Source organism: Trachypithecus francoisi, unplaced genomic scaffold (genome assembly GCF_009764315.1).
Source record: "Trachypithecus francoisi isolate TF-2019V2 unplaced genomic scaffold, Tfra_2.0 Lachesis_group0, whole genome shotgun sequence".
NCBI lineage: Eukaryota > Metazoa > Chordata > Mammalia > Primates > Cercopithecidae > Trachypithecus > Trachypithecus francoisi.
This window is the reverse complement of record NW_022681453.1, coordinates 160,437,651-160,455,536: the sequence shown is the minus strand read 5'-3', so window position 1 is coordinate 160,455,536 and position 17,886 is coordinate 160,437,651. Positions and strand designations below refer to the sequence as shown.

General features: G+C 46.3%; 1 pseudogene; it reads left to right on the top strand.

Annotated features, from left to right (window-relative positions):
• Positions 1–17,886, top strand: part of LOC117078783 — a 54,579-nt pseudogene that overhangs the window by 17,903 nt on the left and 18,790 nt on the right.

Genomic DNA, 17,886 nt, shown 5'->3' with positions numbered 1-17,886 from the left:
CTTTTTGCTTAATAAAAACCCTAAAGAATACTGTAATCAAGGCTCTTGAGCTGCTCCCTGGAGCCTGCTCCCACTCTGTGGAGTATACTTTCACTTCAATCAATCTGTGCTTTCATTGCTGCTTCTATTGCTTCATTCTCTTGTTGCTTTGTTGGTGCATTTTCTCCAATTCTTTGTTCAATGTGCCGAGAACCTGGACAACTCACAGTCAAGACTTTCCATCCAGTAACACGTCTGTATTTGTTTTCTAGGACTGCTGTAGCAAAGAACCATGAACTGGGTGGTTTAAGCAACATGAATGTCTTGTCCGTTACCTCTGGAGGCTAAAATTCCAAGATCATGATGTTGGCAGGGTTGGGTCCTCCTGAGAGCCGTGAGGAGAATCTGTTCCAGGCCGCTCTCCTCGCTTCTGGTGGTTTGCTGCTGATCTTTGGTGTTGCTTGACTCACAGACACATCACTCCAATCTCTGCCTTTATATTCACATGACCTGTGTGTATGTCTTCTGTGTACAAACTCCCCCTTTTCATAACGACACCAGTCGTATTGGATTAGGGGTCCACACTAACCCAGTGTGACCGCATCTTAACTAATTATATTTTCAAGGACCCTATTTCCAAATAAGATCATCTTCTGAGGTAATGTGGATTAGGACTTCAATATACGAATTTATTGAACCCACAACACTTTCCAATACCTAGACAATGGAATCAAAGAGCCTGTTTTCCTCATAGGGTCTTTCTAGTTCGTCTTTGTACCTGCAGGTTACCCTGACTGGGCCCCTAGACCTACTTCCATCTCTCAACCCTCTCACCTTTCCCCAGCAGTCTCTGCATCAAAGGGAATGTGGCCCCTTTAGTGGGGGACCTAGGCTGTCCTGGCATGGTAATGCATCAGCCCCAGACTAGTTACCTTAAGTCCCTGAGTCTCAGTTTCCTCATCTGTAGAATGGGATAATCATATTACTGGCCTCTCCAAGTTGTTGTGAGGATTAAATGCAACAGAGCTTGGAGAGCCTTCGGCAAGTCTTTGATGAGCTATGAGTGCACAGTACACATTTGCTGTCACCATTCCTATTAGCAGAGCCACAGAGAAGTGGGGCAGTTGCCCTGGGCCAGGCACACCTTCCAGCCCTGTGTCTACCTGCAGTCAGATTATGAACCAGCTGTTTCACTCCCGAGGCCTCTAGTCCTTACCTGTATAAAATGTTTTTGGAAAAAAATTGTCTCTCAGTCCTCTTCAGGCCACATATTTGATGGTTCGTTGAGGGGCATGGGTCATCCTAACTACAGCTCATGGCTTTCTGGTGTTATGCTCACCTGGGCTTTCCCTCCCCAGACAATCTGGCAAACAAGGCCGACAGGGACCAGTATGCACTGCTTTGCCTGAACAACACCCGGAAGCCGGTAGATGGATACAAGCACTGCCATTTGGTCTCGGTCCCTTCTCATGCTGTCATGGCCCGAAGTGTGGGTGGCAAGGAGGACTTGATCTGGGAGCTTCTCAACCAGGCCCAGGTATCTCCACCTGCCATCCTCACCTCTGGCTTAGTGCTCCCTGCTTGGATTTGGAGGGAGGTTAACATTCTTGACTTCTTGTCACTCTAGAAGTCCTGGTGTGTTCAGGGTACAGTGGAAGCCATGCCACACGTGATCCTCTTCACTGACAAATCGCTCAGTCTGTATGTATTATAGACAGCAGAGGCATAAAACCTCGTCTGTAACCATGAACCTGGTGGACTAAAGACTCTGCAGAAGTTCTTCTTGTCCCATTTAATTATTTTTCCTTCTAAATGGGTCCTCAGGATGAGCTCACATGCCCCTCTTCCTCCACAAAGTGCTCTTCGTCATCCCATGGCATGTGATCCTACCCTCCTGACACCTCTGCCAATGCTCTCTCCTTAGCGCTGGGGGATTCAGAGATGAACTAGGCAAAGACTTGTCTTGAGTCATTCACAGATGAGTGTGGGAGGCACACGAGTATGGATTCTTACCCGATGGATCGCACTACCTCATGAATATGGATGGTGTCCTTTGTGGAGGACAAAGGGACTGATTTGCAGGGTGTATCTGGGAAAGTTCCTGGGCCCTGGGGAGTAACTGTGTGTACCCTAAGGAGGTGGGAGGTGGGGGTTGTCAGGGAGGGCAGCAGGTGACATTTCATGTAGAGTTGCTGCAAAAGCAAACACCAGCCAATCATTTGAAAGAGTGCGTGGGTAGGTGCTGCTGTGAGCTATGTCAGGAGTGGCTCTGGGCCAGTCAACCGGAGTCATAGGCAAAGAGCCCTTTGGTTTTTGGAGACCAGAAGGAAGGGAAGAGACCATTTGATGTCCCATAGCTGGTCCTTCAGTGGCAGGCTTGGTGTGGGGAGAAGAGGAGCTCAGGAAGCCTGATCGCAGCCCGCGGTGCTAGATCACCAGCCTCTTCAGCATGGAGACTACCACGGACGCTTAGGGTGATCAGATGGCCTGAGAGTAAGGCAGCCTTCGCTGACTGTCCCATGGGAACACAGAGCCATAGCCTACAGTGGAGAGGGATGGATCTGGGGGGTGGCCCCTGGCAGTTTCCCTGAGGCCACACTCAGGCAGACAAGTTGGGATTTGAGGAGAGCTTTCCCTCACCATGAGTCAGGGATGCTGGGGACCTTGGCCACTGTCTTCACCCTCAGGCACTCATATCTTGCTTTCTGTTTCCCTTGTCTGTTTTGGGGTTTGTTTTACCTTTATCTCTATGTCATCCTCCCTCCTTCATCATCTCTTTTGTCCTTTGAACAGGAACATTTTGGAAAAGACAAGTCATCGGGATTTCAGCTCTTTGGCTCTCCTCTCCAGACAGACCTGCTGTCTACTGATGCTGCTCATGGGTTTTTAAGGGTCCCGCTGAGAGGTAACAACGTGCTAGCAGCCACCACCTAACATGGATGCCAAGCTGTACCTGGGATATGAGTATTTTTCTGCGACTCAGGATCCAAAAAGAGGTATGCAAGGTCCCGGGAGGGACCTGGCCAGCTTGGGCAGCAGGGCGGGGTGGGGCCCTCATGGGAGGCTTTCCAGGTGCCTGCAAGCCTCACCTAAAGCCTATTGGCCTGCAGAGCCCAAGGGAGCTACTAACTGCACTGGGTTAATGAGGGGGTTTTCTGTGATTAGGAAAGGGCTTTAACGGTCTTCATATTCTAGACAACTGGAAGTCATGATGGCCCTGCCTCCTTTATATTAGCTGGGGTCATCCCACCCAGGGCGGGTCTATTCGACATGGAGTATAAAAATAATCCATCCTAAACTGAAGTGGGAATGTGGCCACTACCACCATCCAGAGGTTTCTGGTCTGGTCATCCAATGGATCTCCATGGTTTATTTCTTCCTTCCTTCCTTCTTCTAGCTTTGCCCTCCATTTGCCAACCAGTAAGTATTTGTATCTACAGAAGGGCAGCCATTGTGTTAGATGTGGGCATATAGTGGTGAGCAAAGATAATGGGTGAGGGGAGCGCAATCAGGCCCACCTGGAACAGAACTCGTGACTGCTATGTGGGGCATGCTTCTTGGATGGGGAGCCCAGTCTTGCAAGAGAAAACCCCAGAAGGCCCTGAGCTGGGCTGGTGCTCAGAGAGGCCTCCCTGGGGAGGTAATGCCTGAGGAGCTGAGGTTAGGAGCAGGAGGAAGCTCTGTCTTCACTGATTTTTCTGAGAACTGAGTTCCCCCATTTCTCCTGGAGGGTGACAGCAGGAATTAGCAGTGTCATGGGAATGAGACATGTCAGCTCTGCTGCTGCCAGTGAGGGCCTCATTGGACAGCCACTCTGCAGCACTAACCTCCCAGACCCACCTGGGGCTTCCTTTGGATCCCTCCACCCGGCCTAGATGCGGAAGATTGCCCGAGGGTGCAGTGGTGTGCAGTGGGCCACCATGAGAGGGCCAAGTGTGTTGAGTAGAGTGCTATGAGTGGTGGTGCCTTGGTGTGCACCATGGAGGAGACCCCAGAGGACTGCAACACTGCCATCACGGTTGGAGGGCCCTGCTCTTAAGGCTGGGTTCAGACACTCAGACACACAGCACTTCTGCCAAATCTGGCATTGAAAATCTCCTTCCCAAATGCCTCTTCTTCAGTCTCCAGGATAAGGATGCCTGTTGTGTGCTGCCTTCCACCCACCCCACAGGCCCCTCCAACTCTGGGCAGGGCAGAAACTCAGAGCCAGCCCAAGAGCTGGACTCCTGTGGGGCTCAGCTCTGGAGTCCAGGAAGCTCAGGGGAGTGTCTTGCCTAGGAGCCCCAGGAAGTAGGGTGACATTCCGGGCTATGGTCAGGCTACTGTGAATTGTGAAAGCAGATCAACCTTTTCAATCCTTTAATTGTAAGTTTATTTTTTCTGATTATAAAATATTATAATAAATAAATAAAAATAGGGCTGCAGTGAGCCATGGTCACACCATTGCACTCTAGCCTGGGTGACAGAGCAAGACCCTGTCTCTCAAAAAATCAGTAAGTAAAAATAAAATCTTTCACAACTTCGTCACTCAGATCATCATCACATGATCTCTGAGTGATGAAGTTGTGAATGATTTTATTTATTTTATCTATTATGATCTCTGAGCGATGAAATTGTGTTGTTACTAACTTTAGGAGCAGAACTACTTTTGTGATTAGAAAAAATAGATTTATAAATAAAAGAATGAAAAGTTGACAAACTCAGAAGGCTATGCAACCATTTTGTTTTGTTTTGTTTTACTTGAGAAGACCCTCATCTTGGTAAACTTTCCTAGGACCAATTCATAAGATTAAGATCTTGATGGTTATGTAGTCTCCTAAATGTGTCAGTTGTAAGGATTAAGTAACTCTGAGTACTTATAACACTACCTGGCACATAATAAGCAGTAAGTAAGTGTTAGTTAGCTGTTATTATAATTCAAAATCCCGAGGACAGTTGGTATATGTTCTTTTTTTTTTTTTTTTTTTTTTGAGATAGTCTCGTTCTGTCGCCTAGGCTGGAGTGCAGTGGTGTGATCTCAGCTCTCTGCAAGCTCCCGGGTTCACGCCATTTTCCTGCCTCAGCCTCCCAAGTAGCTGAGACTACAGGCGCCTGCCACCATGCCCGGCTAATTTTTTTGTATTTTTAGTAGAGACAGGGTTTCACCACGTTAGCCAGGATGGTCTTGATCTCCTGACCTCGTGATCCGCCCATCTTGGCCTCCCAAAGTGCTGGGATTACAGGTGTGAGCCACCGTGCCTGGCCGACAGTTGGTATATTTTCTTAAATAATGAAACACTCATTTAAATAATGGCTATGTAATATTCCACCAAGTATGTTGGCCTCCATTTAACCAATTTCTCAGAGTTTATGTTTGAGTTATTTCCAAATCCTTTGCTATTATAGACAATGTGGGATTGAAAAATCCTTGTATCTATAAATGCCTATATTTCTGAGTATATCTTTAATATTAATGATAACTAATTTTTCTGGAGTTACTGTGTGCCAAGCATGTTTATAAGCTCTTAACCTGTATTCCTCATTTAGTCTTCATGATAAACCTATGGGGTATAATTTTTACCCAACTTATGGATGAAAAAATGTATATAGCATAGTATTGAGGAATACGTGCTTTGGGATAGACAGAACTTGGAGGCCATCTGCAATAGTGGTTACAAGGAATTAAATTGCCTAGGTTTAAGTCATAGTGGCTGTTGATTGGACAAACTTAACTTCTCTGTTTTCATTTATAAAAGAGGGGAAATTCTAGTACCTAGCTTATTGAAGTTTGTGAGGAATACATGACGTAATCACTGTGAAGTGTTTAGAAAGGAGCCTGGCACATAATAAGGCTTGGTAAGTTTTTGCTGCTGTAGTCACTGTTTTTAGATTTCTAGAAGGGTAGTGAAAAGGTCAAAAGCAAAGAGCATGTATGTGTATGTTTTTATCTTGGTGACCTTATCTGTAAGTATACATTTTTTGCTCTATTAGAAAAATTAATTGATTAAAATAATAAGTGAATTATTAGTGTATTATCTAGAGAAATGAATTACTTATTTAACATCTTTGTTGTGCCAGGGCACTGAGTACGGTGCTAGTGGGATTATGGGAACAGATTTGAACACCATTATCTGGAAGAAACATGTCCCATAGACACAGATTAAATGCATTCCCTGAGTCTGGCCATGTTAATCATTGAGTTGAGTGACTATGGTCACAAAGAAGGAGTGGTGAGGTCATGTCCAGGACTCAGCGTGGGTCTCATCAGAGGACACAGAGATGTCCAGGAGGCGTGACCTGGGTTGGAACTTGTTCCCAGGTCAATAGGCGAAGAGCATGTCCAGTTTTTTAAACCTTGTGTTTACATGGCAGAAGCTTTGAGTGATCCACAATTGGTTAATCACAAGGATGTTTACATGAAGCCAATGAAATGGGAACCTCTGAGGGTCGGAGGCCCAGGAGACAGCTATTGTGCTATTGGTACTATTGATTTACTTCTTAACTTCAGAAAGGAGAAGGTGATGCCATGAGCTTGGATGCAGGATTCATCTACATAGCAGGCAAATATGGGCTGGTGCCTGTCCTGGCAGAGAACTACAGTAAGTGGAGGGAAGTGTCCTGCATTTTTTTCTGTCCACAGATCCCCTGGACTGTGGGCATAGAAAGATGAGGAAATAACTTAGTTAAGTGTTGAGATAATAACTATTGTTGGAGTGTAGGGGGCTAGTAGAAAAAAAAACCCTCTCCTGGAGCCAGAACCAATTAAGATATAGACAGAGGAATTAGGCAGAAAGAGGTCAAAATAACACCTTTATTTCTGAGACAGTGATACTGGAGTGTGTGATGTAGAGCTGGCATGGGGCTGCAAGTTACCCTTACCTTAAACTTGCCCGCTAGTTCAGGAAAACGGGTCTGATGGATTATGCCATGACAAAAGGCAAAGGGAAACACGTTTTGTCATAGGTAAGAAGACCTAAACAACCCTCTCCCTATTGTCTTCCAGAAAGAAAGAAGGGGCTGAGCCACATGTGCTCATGATCCTTCACCCAGATGCACTGGGTGGTTGAGAAGGTGGGGCTGCAAGGTCATGTTCTTTAGTGGGGATCCATTCACATGGAAAAATGAAGCCGGCGTACAAGAGGATTTCCCTGATATCATTGATTACACCTCATCTGCTACATTATCTTTCAAAACAAAACAACTCTGTGAGGTAAATAGTGGTATCTCCATTTTATAGCTGTAAAAACTGAGGCTTAGAAAAGATAAGTGATGGGTCAGTCGTGGTGGCTCACACCTGTAATCCCAGCACTTTAGGAGGCCGAGGTGGGTGGATCACATGAGGTCAGGAGTTCGAGACCAGCCTGGCCAACATGGCGAAGCCCTGTCTCTACTAAAAATGCAAAAATTAGCCGGGCACCTGTAATCCCAGCTGCTCAGGAGGCTGAGGCAGGAGAATCGCTTGAAACTGGGAGATGGAGGTTGCAGTGAGCCAAGATCGTGCCATTGCACTCCAGCCTGGGCAACAACAGCGAAACTCTATCTCAAAAAAAAGGATGAGTGATGTTTGCATTGTAGAATAAAGACTGAATTCAGATCTTTCCGACTCCATGGACTGGGTTCTTTCCCTCCTGTATAGCAAGAATAATGATTGCCTACTACAGTCTAAGACTCTGAAGGGAAGAAAGACATCAGGATGACTTATTACACAGCGAATGCAAAGGGATATGGTCTCTCCCTGTCTTCCTCTTCAATGAGCACCTCCACTTTCTTTCCCTGCATCTGCCAGAGTACTGGGGAAATTTTGGGATGTAATCTATGTTTAAATAGGAAAGAGCAGAAGAGGGTAAAATGGGCTTGCAGAAACTTAACCCACTGATACCCAATGATACCTTGCTCATTTTATTATTGACTATTGAGATTGAGAAGCTCCTGACTTTGGATGGAGTATGTGAGGGTTTGATGTTGTGTACCTCGATTGTTTTTCTTTTTCTTTTCAGAGCAGTTTAGGTCTAAGTGTGTGAATTTCCCCATGGAAGGTGAGTTAGCATCAGTAACACTGGCTCAAAGGTAAAGGCCCATTGTTGGGGAGAGGAAAGCTTGAAGACAAATAAAAATGACTAGAGGTGGAAAAAAATTCACAGTTAATTGTTAAGATGCACACCTATCCTGGGGCTGTAATAATACTATTTGCAGGGTACTTTATAGTTGGCAAAGGACTCCTGTTTGCACTATTCCCGTTCCCTCTTCTCAGCAACCCTGGAGTATGTGGGCATTGTTGTCCCATGTTATGGAGCTGGAGTCTGGGGCTCAGGGACTGTGCAACTTGCCCAGGGCCACACAGCCAGGAGGCGGCTGCACCTGGGTCTGAGAAGAGGCGGAATGACTGGAAACCCCTGCCCTTCGCCCTGACACCACACTGCGCCTGAGCACATGCCGCCTGCCCATCTCTGTATGAAGGTCCACACCAGGGCCCATTCCTGGCATTTCTGGGCTAAGTAGAGACCTCATGAGAGAAGGAGATTCACAGATGCTGCTGATGAAGATGAGGAGGAAAATAAAATCCACCTTTCAGCTTTTAGCCAGCTGGAGCTTGATCGCAGGGGAGTTGATCAGTCTTTAGAGTAGAAGACCACCACCAGGGGGCAAGTTCCTCCGTTTCATGTCTCCAGATAAGCAGAGAGGGTCTGTCTCTAGTATATACTCCTGGAAAGTGGACAGAGCAGTGGTTCTCAGATGTGGACTCTGGACCAGTAGCATCAGCATCAACTGGGAGTTTGTTGGGAAGGAAAATTCTGGGGCTCCATTCTAGGCCTGAGTCAGAAGCTCTGAGGCCGGGGCTAGCAACCTATGTTTTAACAAATTTAATGCACGTTACATGGTTTGAAAACTGCTGTGATAGAGAATCCTGAGGTGAAAGCCAAGTGCATACTTGGGTTTAGAGTTTCTTCTGAGGCAGGAGAGCTGGGGAAGGTGAGGAGTTTGCAGCATCACAGCACAAAGAGCTGTGGTCTCTGTCCCCTGCTGAGCACTGGGTAATAGGACCCTGCACGGCCCACCCTGCACAAAGGCCACTGGAGTGCAAAGTTGAGGCATCACTTCCCTGCTCACCTGCAGCAGCTCCCCTTCCTGTGTGGCAGGACCCCAGCCCGGGATATGCTGTACCTCATCCCTCTCTGCTGTCATGGCTAAGAAGTCTTCTCTAAATTGTGTCTTCATCCCTAATCCTAAAGTCCAGCAAACAACCTTCTATCTGCTATGTATTCTATTCTGATCATCTATCATCAGAAACAACCCTAACTGCTTCAAAAGTAGTTGACATTTTCGGAAACTGCAATGATACACAAATGTAGATCAACAAGCATGCTTAAAGGATGGTTTAGTCACTGGCAGAGTGGCTGACTGTGACGGAGAAGGTGCCATCTGAGTAGAGAGGGGGAGAGTTAACCTCAGAGTCACACACACACGCATGGAAAGATGGATGACAATAACGAATCCCATAGGTACAGAAATAGTGGCATTGAAGGAAGGCACTATGACAGAATTTGGCTACCAGACTGGTGTCATGGACCGCAGTGTGGTAGGCAAGGGCTTGCCATGGCCTCAGGAGAACCTGCTTCACTGGGAGGGGCCTCCAGTCCTGCTTCTGCACTAGCAGCACTGCTGGAAAGCCACCTCCCTAACCTGCCCTTCCCGTTCCTGATGTGCCTATGCTCATATCTGTACCTGTGACCCCCGTCAGTCACTCCCGGAGGGGTTCCACTGCCACCATTTAACTGGAGAAAAATTTAGGCTCCTAGATGACAAGGACATGTCTGAGGTCACTTAGGAAGGACAAGACAGACCTTCCACCTGCCATGTTGACACCCAACTTCTCCAAGTTTGAATTTGTAGAGAACTGATTTACAGCACGGAGAAAGGGTGTGTACGTGCGGGAAGCGGGGAGTGGTGAGCCACATTATCTTCTAATTCTAAGAATTTATGATTCAAATCAAGCACAATTCAGTTATATAATATTGGGACTGGACTAAATAAAATATTCATGGTATTCTCATTAGAATCAGGAGCAAGACAAGAATGCCCACTCCCACCAAAGATATTCAGCGTTAGATTGGAAGCAAATGCAGTAAGATAAGGAAAAGAATTGGGTTTTTTAAAAATTGGGAAAGAGAAGAGAGATTAAATGGTCATTATTAGAAAAGATTATTGTAAACCTAGAAAATCAGAGACTTAACATTAAAAAATAACTCATTAAAGCTTTCTTTTGAACTTATATTCAACAGAAAATCTTGACTAAGTGCATACTCATAATTCCAAAAATTTATAGAAATAAATGGTTTTTAATAGGGGGAAATGGGCCACAATAAAAATACCTCCCAGTATAGATAAAATACATCCATATATAATAAGATATAAGTTAGATGCAGCCAAATTACAGAATGATGTAGCCATATCTAGCACTACTGAATCAAACAAGTGTCCACAATATATTATTGAGGAGGAATAAAGCAACTCACAGAAAATAATGCAGCAAGACTCTGTCTCAAAAAAGGAGAAAATAATACATAGCAAGATTCTATTGAAAAAGTACAGTGTATGTAAATATATGTGGGTGCATTTATGTAGACATAGCTAGGGAGCAGTAGTGTTAGTCTGTTTGGCTCAGTACCTAATAATGATAGCTATTGGGAAGGGTCTCTACTAGAGTAACATGAGGGATTCAAGATATTCCCTCTCCCCAGGGAGAGTGACAGGCAGGGGCTAGCAGCAGTAGCTCTAAAATGTATTTTCAGAGTGCCCTGGAGGTATGAGAATGGTATCTTGGCACCCCTTCCACTAATATATATATGTAATATGTGTACAAACATATATATATAATCTATAATGTATATATTATCAATATGTATACTTATATGTATATATGTATAAATACATAGTATATAAGTAAACACTATATGTATATATTTAAATGTATAGGGTTTTTTTTTTTTCCTGAAAGAGCAACTTGCTGCCAGCGAAGTCTTCTCTGAGATGGTCTTGCTGTCTGCTTGAAAGGACAGACAGAGTACACCACTGAGGGGTCAGTAAAGAAATGAAGCACTGTTTTAAGCAGGAAGGGATTTAATACAGCAAATTAAATGTTAACAAAAAGTGGACACTAGGTTCCTGGAATGACTGCCACCCATAGTGAAACAGAGCTGACTCCCTAGGAGACCTACTACGCGCAAAACCTCTACTAGTACAGTGATTTCAAGACACATCCTGTAGCTGTGACCAAGGGATAGGAAGCCAGAATTGATAGTGGCTGTTGCTGCTGCATTTGCTGTAATAGCTTCTAATCCTCTAGGATGGAGAAGGGATACTAGAGATCTGGATAGAAAAGCCTAACATCTCCAGGACTTTATTTCCTAGCAGAAAAGAGGTGAGGGGGAAGACAAAGACCTCTGTGACTTCCACCTTCCAAATTTCACACATCCTAATTTACACTAAGAACACAGCTGCAAGGAAACATTGGAAGCGTAGTTTCCACATTTCCAGCCAGAAGTGGGATGGGATGGAAATGGAGAATACCAGCTCCCCCATAGCCTCCATATAGAGATGGCATTTAATGGCCTGGTGCAGGAAGGCTGGCCAGATCTCACTAGATTGTCCATTCTTCCTCCTCCTTCGCCTTCTCTCCCTGAAAGAGAAGAAATTGCATCTTGGTATTTCAATTTCTAGGCTATTACGTCATGGCTGTGGTTAAGAAATCAGATGCTGATGTCACCTGGAGCTCTCTTCGAGGCAGGAAGTCCTGCCACACTGTAGTTGGCACTTCTGCAAGCTGGAACATCCCCATGGGCTTAATATACAATCAAACCGGGTCCTGTAAATGTGGTGAGTATGTTCTGGGAGGTGTTGTGGCAGTTCATTCCCTGTGCCTGTGCCCGGGTAAAGGAGAAATTCAGTTTGATGAATGGCAGAAAATGCCATAAATGGGTGGTGGGCTTAAGAGCTTGACAGAAATTGTGGGTGAGCCTCGCATCTCCTTGAGCAGGTCCTCCTCCTTCTCATCCTTTTGCTTCTGAAGGGAATACCTTGGCCTAGAGGGCAGATCTCAGGGAAATAGCTCTATTCTTGATGTCTCACAAATGGCTCAGGGAACAAGCCTGGGTTTGCAAAGCAAGACTGGGCTGGATGCGTTGGTGCGCACGAGTGTGTTGTTTTCACATATAAACTGAAATGGCTGCCTTCTTAATTGGAAACCTTCCACCAGTAAGTCCTGGAGTGCTGTTTATCATGTTCATCCTCATCTCTCTTAGATGAATTCGTCATTTCAGCTACACTCACTCCACTACCTAAGAGGCTTCTGCTCCTCTGCTTTCCCCAACTCTCTGAAAATCCCAGCCCTAACTGAACCCTATTACCTGCTCTCTTTTGTACCTGAGCAGCTAAATACGGCTGGAGAGTGTCACAGGGCAGCAGAGCAGTTCGCGTCACCGGAATGCTTCAGGCACTGTTGTTGGTGTGCCCCCAACATTTACAAGCACCCCCACCACTTCTCTGCTCCACATGCCACATTCCCGGTGATTCTCCTAATGTCCTACTTGTCCACACACCTCAAACAAACACCATCTACCACCTTTCTCAGCAGACCATTTCACCTGCACCTGCAGGAGACAATGAAACCATCAGAGAGGTTTCCCTTAACATTCCCCTGCCAAGACTGTGGGCCTTCTGGGGGCTGCACCTCCCCACCTCCTCCCTCCCCAGCCAATCCCTCTACCTGTGCTTGGGTGTGGGTCACTCCCATGTTGCCTTCCACGGTCTCAACCCTCAGTTATTACTTCTCCTTCTGGTGTGTCCAACAATTTCTCTCAACATGTAAACACACCCAATGTTTTCCATCTTTAAAACTCCCCCCACCCTCAACCCACCCAACATTCTCCTGCAGCTCCTGCCTTCCTTCCCTCCTCCTCTTTAAGGCCAGAGTGATCAAAGTGTTGTTGGAACCACTCCCCTTCCACTCACTCCTCAGCTCCCTGCCACCTGGCTCCTCTGCATCACTCCACAGGAAGGATTCTGGTCAAGCCACCAGTGGCCTCCATACTGTTCATTGGAAGGATGTGCTTCCACTGCTTCTCCCATGACCTCTCAGCAGCGTTTCCTCATATTGCCCTAGAATTACATCTCCTAGCTTTTATGGAAACACACTGGCTTGGTTTTTCTCCTGCTTTCGCAAGGTCCCCATTTCCCAATCTAGTTAAGAAATGTTTGAGTTGCTAAATGAAACTGTTTTTCCCAATCTCAAGGGAATCCCCAAGCACTCACATCCATGCCCACAGCCTCAATGGCCATCCAAAGGGTGTTACACATACAAAGCCAGGCACATGATAAGCACTAGGTAAATGCTTTTTATCTATCTTTGTGTTGATAATTGTCAAGTTCTTATCCTCAGCACAAATCTCTCCTTAGCCTCCAGACATGTGTGTATTGAACTGCCTATTTGACATGTCTAGATGGATATCTCAAGAGCACACTAAGCTCATCCTCTTCAAAACTGAATGCACCATCCCTGCCGAGCCTGCTCCTTTTCCAGAACTACCTGGAGTGGTGGAGGACCCTACAGTCCATCCCCTTGTGCCTGTGGGAAGACTGACTGTCATCCTTCACACAGCCATCCATCTCCAGGGGTGCTGATTTCTCCTCCTTCCACTCATCTCCCTCCCCTTTGTGCTCCTCTAGCCCCAGCTGCCCTCATTTCCCCTGAACTTCTCCAGGAGCCTGCCACCCAAACTCCACATCCACTCTGGTTTCCATCCACCCTGTTGCCAGGTCAATCTTTGCAAAGTGCAGATATGACCATATCCTGCTTACTGCCCCTGGCCCAGCATTGTCTAAAACCCTTTAGAGACTTCTCATCTCTCTAAGGATAAAGAACAAAACCTATCACAGTAAAAGGTCCCATGTGGTCTGGACCTGCCCCTCACTGCACTCACCACCATTCTCTTGATGGTTTAGTCCTGATGGCCTCCATGAGGCTCTCTGGGCCATGCCCCCACCCCACCCCAACACAGGCCAGGGCAGATGCTGGTTCTCCTGTCTGGAGGGCTCTTCCCTTCTTCCCTTCACTTAGGTGACTCCTACTCACTCTTCATGTCTTGGCTTAAAGCTTCTCCCTGACCCCTAGGGCTGCAAGGGGCTCTTTTATTGTAGCTTCATGGAATCCTATAATTTTTTCCTAGAGCAAAGAGGGAAACATGAATTTACTCGTGTAGTGACTTAGGTTCTGACTGTCGCCACACAGGCCGCAAGTTCTCAAGAGGGCAGGGCCTATGTCTGATTTATGGTGGTGCCCTGGAGCCCAGCACAGGGCTTGGCAGCTGTGCCTCTCTAAACTCTTCCTGGACTTGAAGCTGTGATGGCACACATTGTAAAAAAGGGCAAGGGCAGCGGAGCCCAGAAAACATGTGCTCCGGGTTCCACCTGCCAGGACTTCTCTTTTGTCCCTCACTGTTAAACTCTGTGTCCATCTTTCGACGCCACTGCCCTGTGCTGCAATGGAGTAGACCTCTGTGAGCTCACAGACTCTCGGTCCAACTTGAGTCAATTCCCCTTTACTTAGCTCTGGCCGGGACCTTTTTTTTTTAATTCCATAAAGTCTTGCTTTGAATAACATGTTACAAATAACTGAATGTGTCTTTATTAGGCAATTTTGGGGACAGAATCTGAGGCTTTCTTGCTAACACAGGCAGGGAAGGCTGATTCTGACCTCTGGTTGTCCTTTCTCGCAGATGAGTTCTTCAGTCGCAGTTGTGCCCCTAGGTCTAACCCGGATTCCCCTCTCTGTGCTCTGTGTGGTGGCAGGTGCAATCCTGCCCGCATGTGGGCTCACAACAGCCAGGAGAGATACTACGGCTCCAATGGGGCTTTCAGGCAAGTAGTATCTGTGCACCACCTTTCTCTTTGCACCAACCCAGTACATTTCTTGTCCTCTCACTTTTTCCATCATCCCAGCATCTGGCTGCTGCATTTGGAAGGAGCCAGAATCTAGGAAATAGAACTACTGCAAATTTTGAATGGCTCCAACGACTCAAGTCCAGCTCTTCTCTAGGGCACTCTCCTGCAGACTCAGATGATTTAGGGCCCCTTGGGGCACCTGGGGAGAAGCAAGAATGACGGCAGCAGAGTCACAACTCTAGTTCTACTTTTGCCACTTTCTTCTGTGTGATTGTGGACAAGTCAAGAATCCACCAGAGCCTTAGTTTAAAATCACAGGAGGGACACCAGACACTTCACTTCTTACACTTGGTTGGTGAGTATATTTTAAAAATAGATGCTCCTGGTCTCCTCTATCCATTCAAGAAATATTTATTGAGCACCTAATAGATATTGTTCTAACTGTTACAGCAGTCAAGCTGTTACCAACCGTGGGTTGCCTCTCAATGCAATAGAAATTGTCATAAGGCCAAGAGAGTTTTCCCAGACAAGGCTTTGTTAGCGCTTATGCCCAGGAATATGGGAGGCAACACAAGAGAGAGAGAATTTTCTGGCTGACTCCCCAGAGGGTGTTGAAAAGGAAGTTGTAAAGGGGCCATGGTGAGAAAGGAGTGATGTCTAGGAATGTAGAGGCAGGGAACTTTTAGCACCTCCAGAGTTTGATGACATGCTTCTTCATGCTCGCATGTCTTATAAGCATGTTACATCTCCACTCCCGGGTGTGATTTTTAGTATTATAATGAAGCTAAGGTTAAGGATCAGTCATTCTCCTGGCCTTGCGTGCATGTGGGAGATAGTAAGATTTATGGTGGGAGCTGCTGCTTTTAGCTTCCTCAGTGTCCAACAGTCAGCAGATATGGCTCCTTGAGCAGGGTTTACGTTGCAAGGTCTGGAGGGTCTGTTTGGGGTCCCTGCCACCCATGGGGCCTCCCCTCTACCAGCTTGCAGTGAGGTCCTTGGTGGGGCATGGGGGGCACCAAGTCCTGTCCCTCCTCTGCCTCAAAGCCACACATAATACCTGTCCCTCCCCTGCTCCCAGTCTTCTGGGGAAAGTAGGACAACAGCACACAAATAAAGGGCAGGATATACTTTCCAACTGTAAGTGCTACTGAGGAACCAAGGGAGGTGATGTGGCAGCAACCAGTTTTAGAAATTTTAGAAAAGGTGGTCAGGGCAGGCCTCAGCAGGCAGAGGGGTCGTGTGAGCTGAGAATAATGTGGGAATTAGGCCTGAGAAAACCTGGAGGAAGAGCAACCTAGGATGAAGGAACAGCAAGCACAAAGGTATGAGGGCAGGGCAAGTCGTGCTGTGTGGAGGCCAGAGAAGAAGGTCTGTGGATGAGGGTGCAGAGAGAGAGGCACTGGCTGTCTCAGAGCCCTGTTGGCCTGGCTAAGGACGTAGATTTAACTCTAGGTATTGTGGGAAGTGCTGGACCTGAGAGGAAGCAGGGCAGTGCTATATGAATGAGTCATGTGAACAATGTATGAGACTCTAGAAAGTTCTCTTTTATTCATAGACACCAGGGTATTCCACTACCAGACTACTTTGTCCTGCCCTTTCTGAAGTTTTCCCTCATTCTCTTTTCATAAGCCATGCATAAATTACATGTTTTCACAGATCTACAACAACATACACTATTATTACATTAAATCTGGATGAAATATATATGTATATATATACATACACACATAAAAAGCAGTCTTAGCTTCAAACCTCTCATTTTCCCCATCTCCTACCTGTCTTTTCACTTCCTTGAGTTTTTTTTTTTTTTTTTTGAGATGGAGTCTTGCTCTGTCACCTAGGCTGGAGGACTGTGGTGGTGTGATCTTGGCTCACTGAAACCTCCACCTCCCAGGTTGAAGCAGTTCTCCTGCCTCAGCCTCCCGAGTAGCTGGAATTACAGGTGCCCACCACCATGCCCAGCTAATTTTTGTATTTTTAGTAGAGACGAATTTTCACCATGTTGGCCAAGCTGGTCTCAAATTTCTGACCTCAGGTGATCCACCCGCCTTGGCCTCCCAAAGTGCTGGGATTACAGGTGTGAGCCACCACACCTGGCCCTTTAAGTTTCTTGACTCCTCGAGCCATTCACTCCTGCTGACCTGTGATCAATCGATCCTGCACCTTTCCCCATGGCCTTTTAGTCCTTCCTTTCCCAGCATACATTTCACAATCAACCATGCCTGCACTTCCAGGCTGGCTGGCTTCCATTTAAGTGATGAGGACCCTGTTAAATGAGCCATGTATCTCTACTCCCCCCACTACCCCATTTCTCCTAGAAGACAATTCCATACTTTCTCCTCTCCTTAGGTCTCTAACATTTCTTCCCCCACCTTTCATACCTTTGTTTCCTATTTCTGCTAAGAAAAGAAATCGAAAGATAAATTCTACAACACCCCACTGCTATATCCACCCACATGCCAGTATCTGTGGCCCTAGATACTGCCTTCCCTCCTCTTACTGGGGTGACCTGGCTTTCTCCTTGCTAAGTCCTGTCCTGCACCTGTTCAGGATTGTTGCCCTAGCAGTTCTCCCTTTTTCTGCAGCAGCATCATATCTTCTTCTCTACTAGATAATTTCCATCAGCATACAAAACATGCTGCTATGTTTTTTTTTCCATCTTACACACAAATAACTAAGTAAAACCTCTCCACCTCACTTTGCTCTCCCATTTCTCCCCTTCTTTTTACAACAAAATTCCTTGAAAGTGTCAAATTTCTTTGCTAACTCAAATTTCTCTCCCTTAAATCTCCCCGGGACCCAGTTTAAGAATCTGTTCAGGCCCCAAATCCCCAACATGGAGTTGGTTTTATTACTGTTTTTCAATGATCTATGGAAAATATACCTCTTCATTGTCAGAGTATGGGCAGACTACTCCCACCACTCCAACCCCCTTGGTACACCACTGACCGCTGTGGAGATGAAACTACACCAGTGACCTCTGTTGCTAAA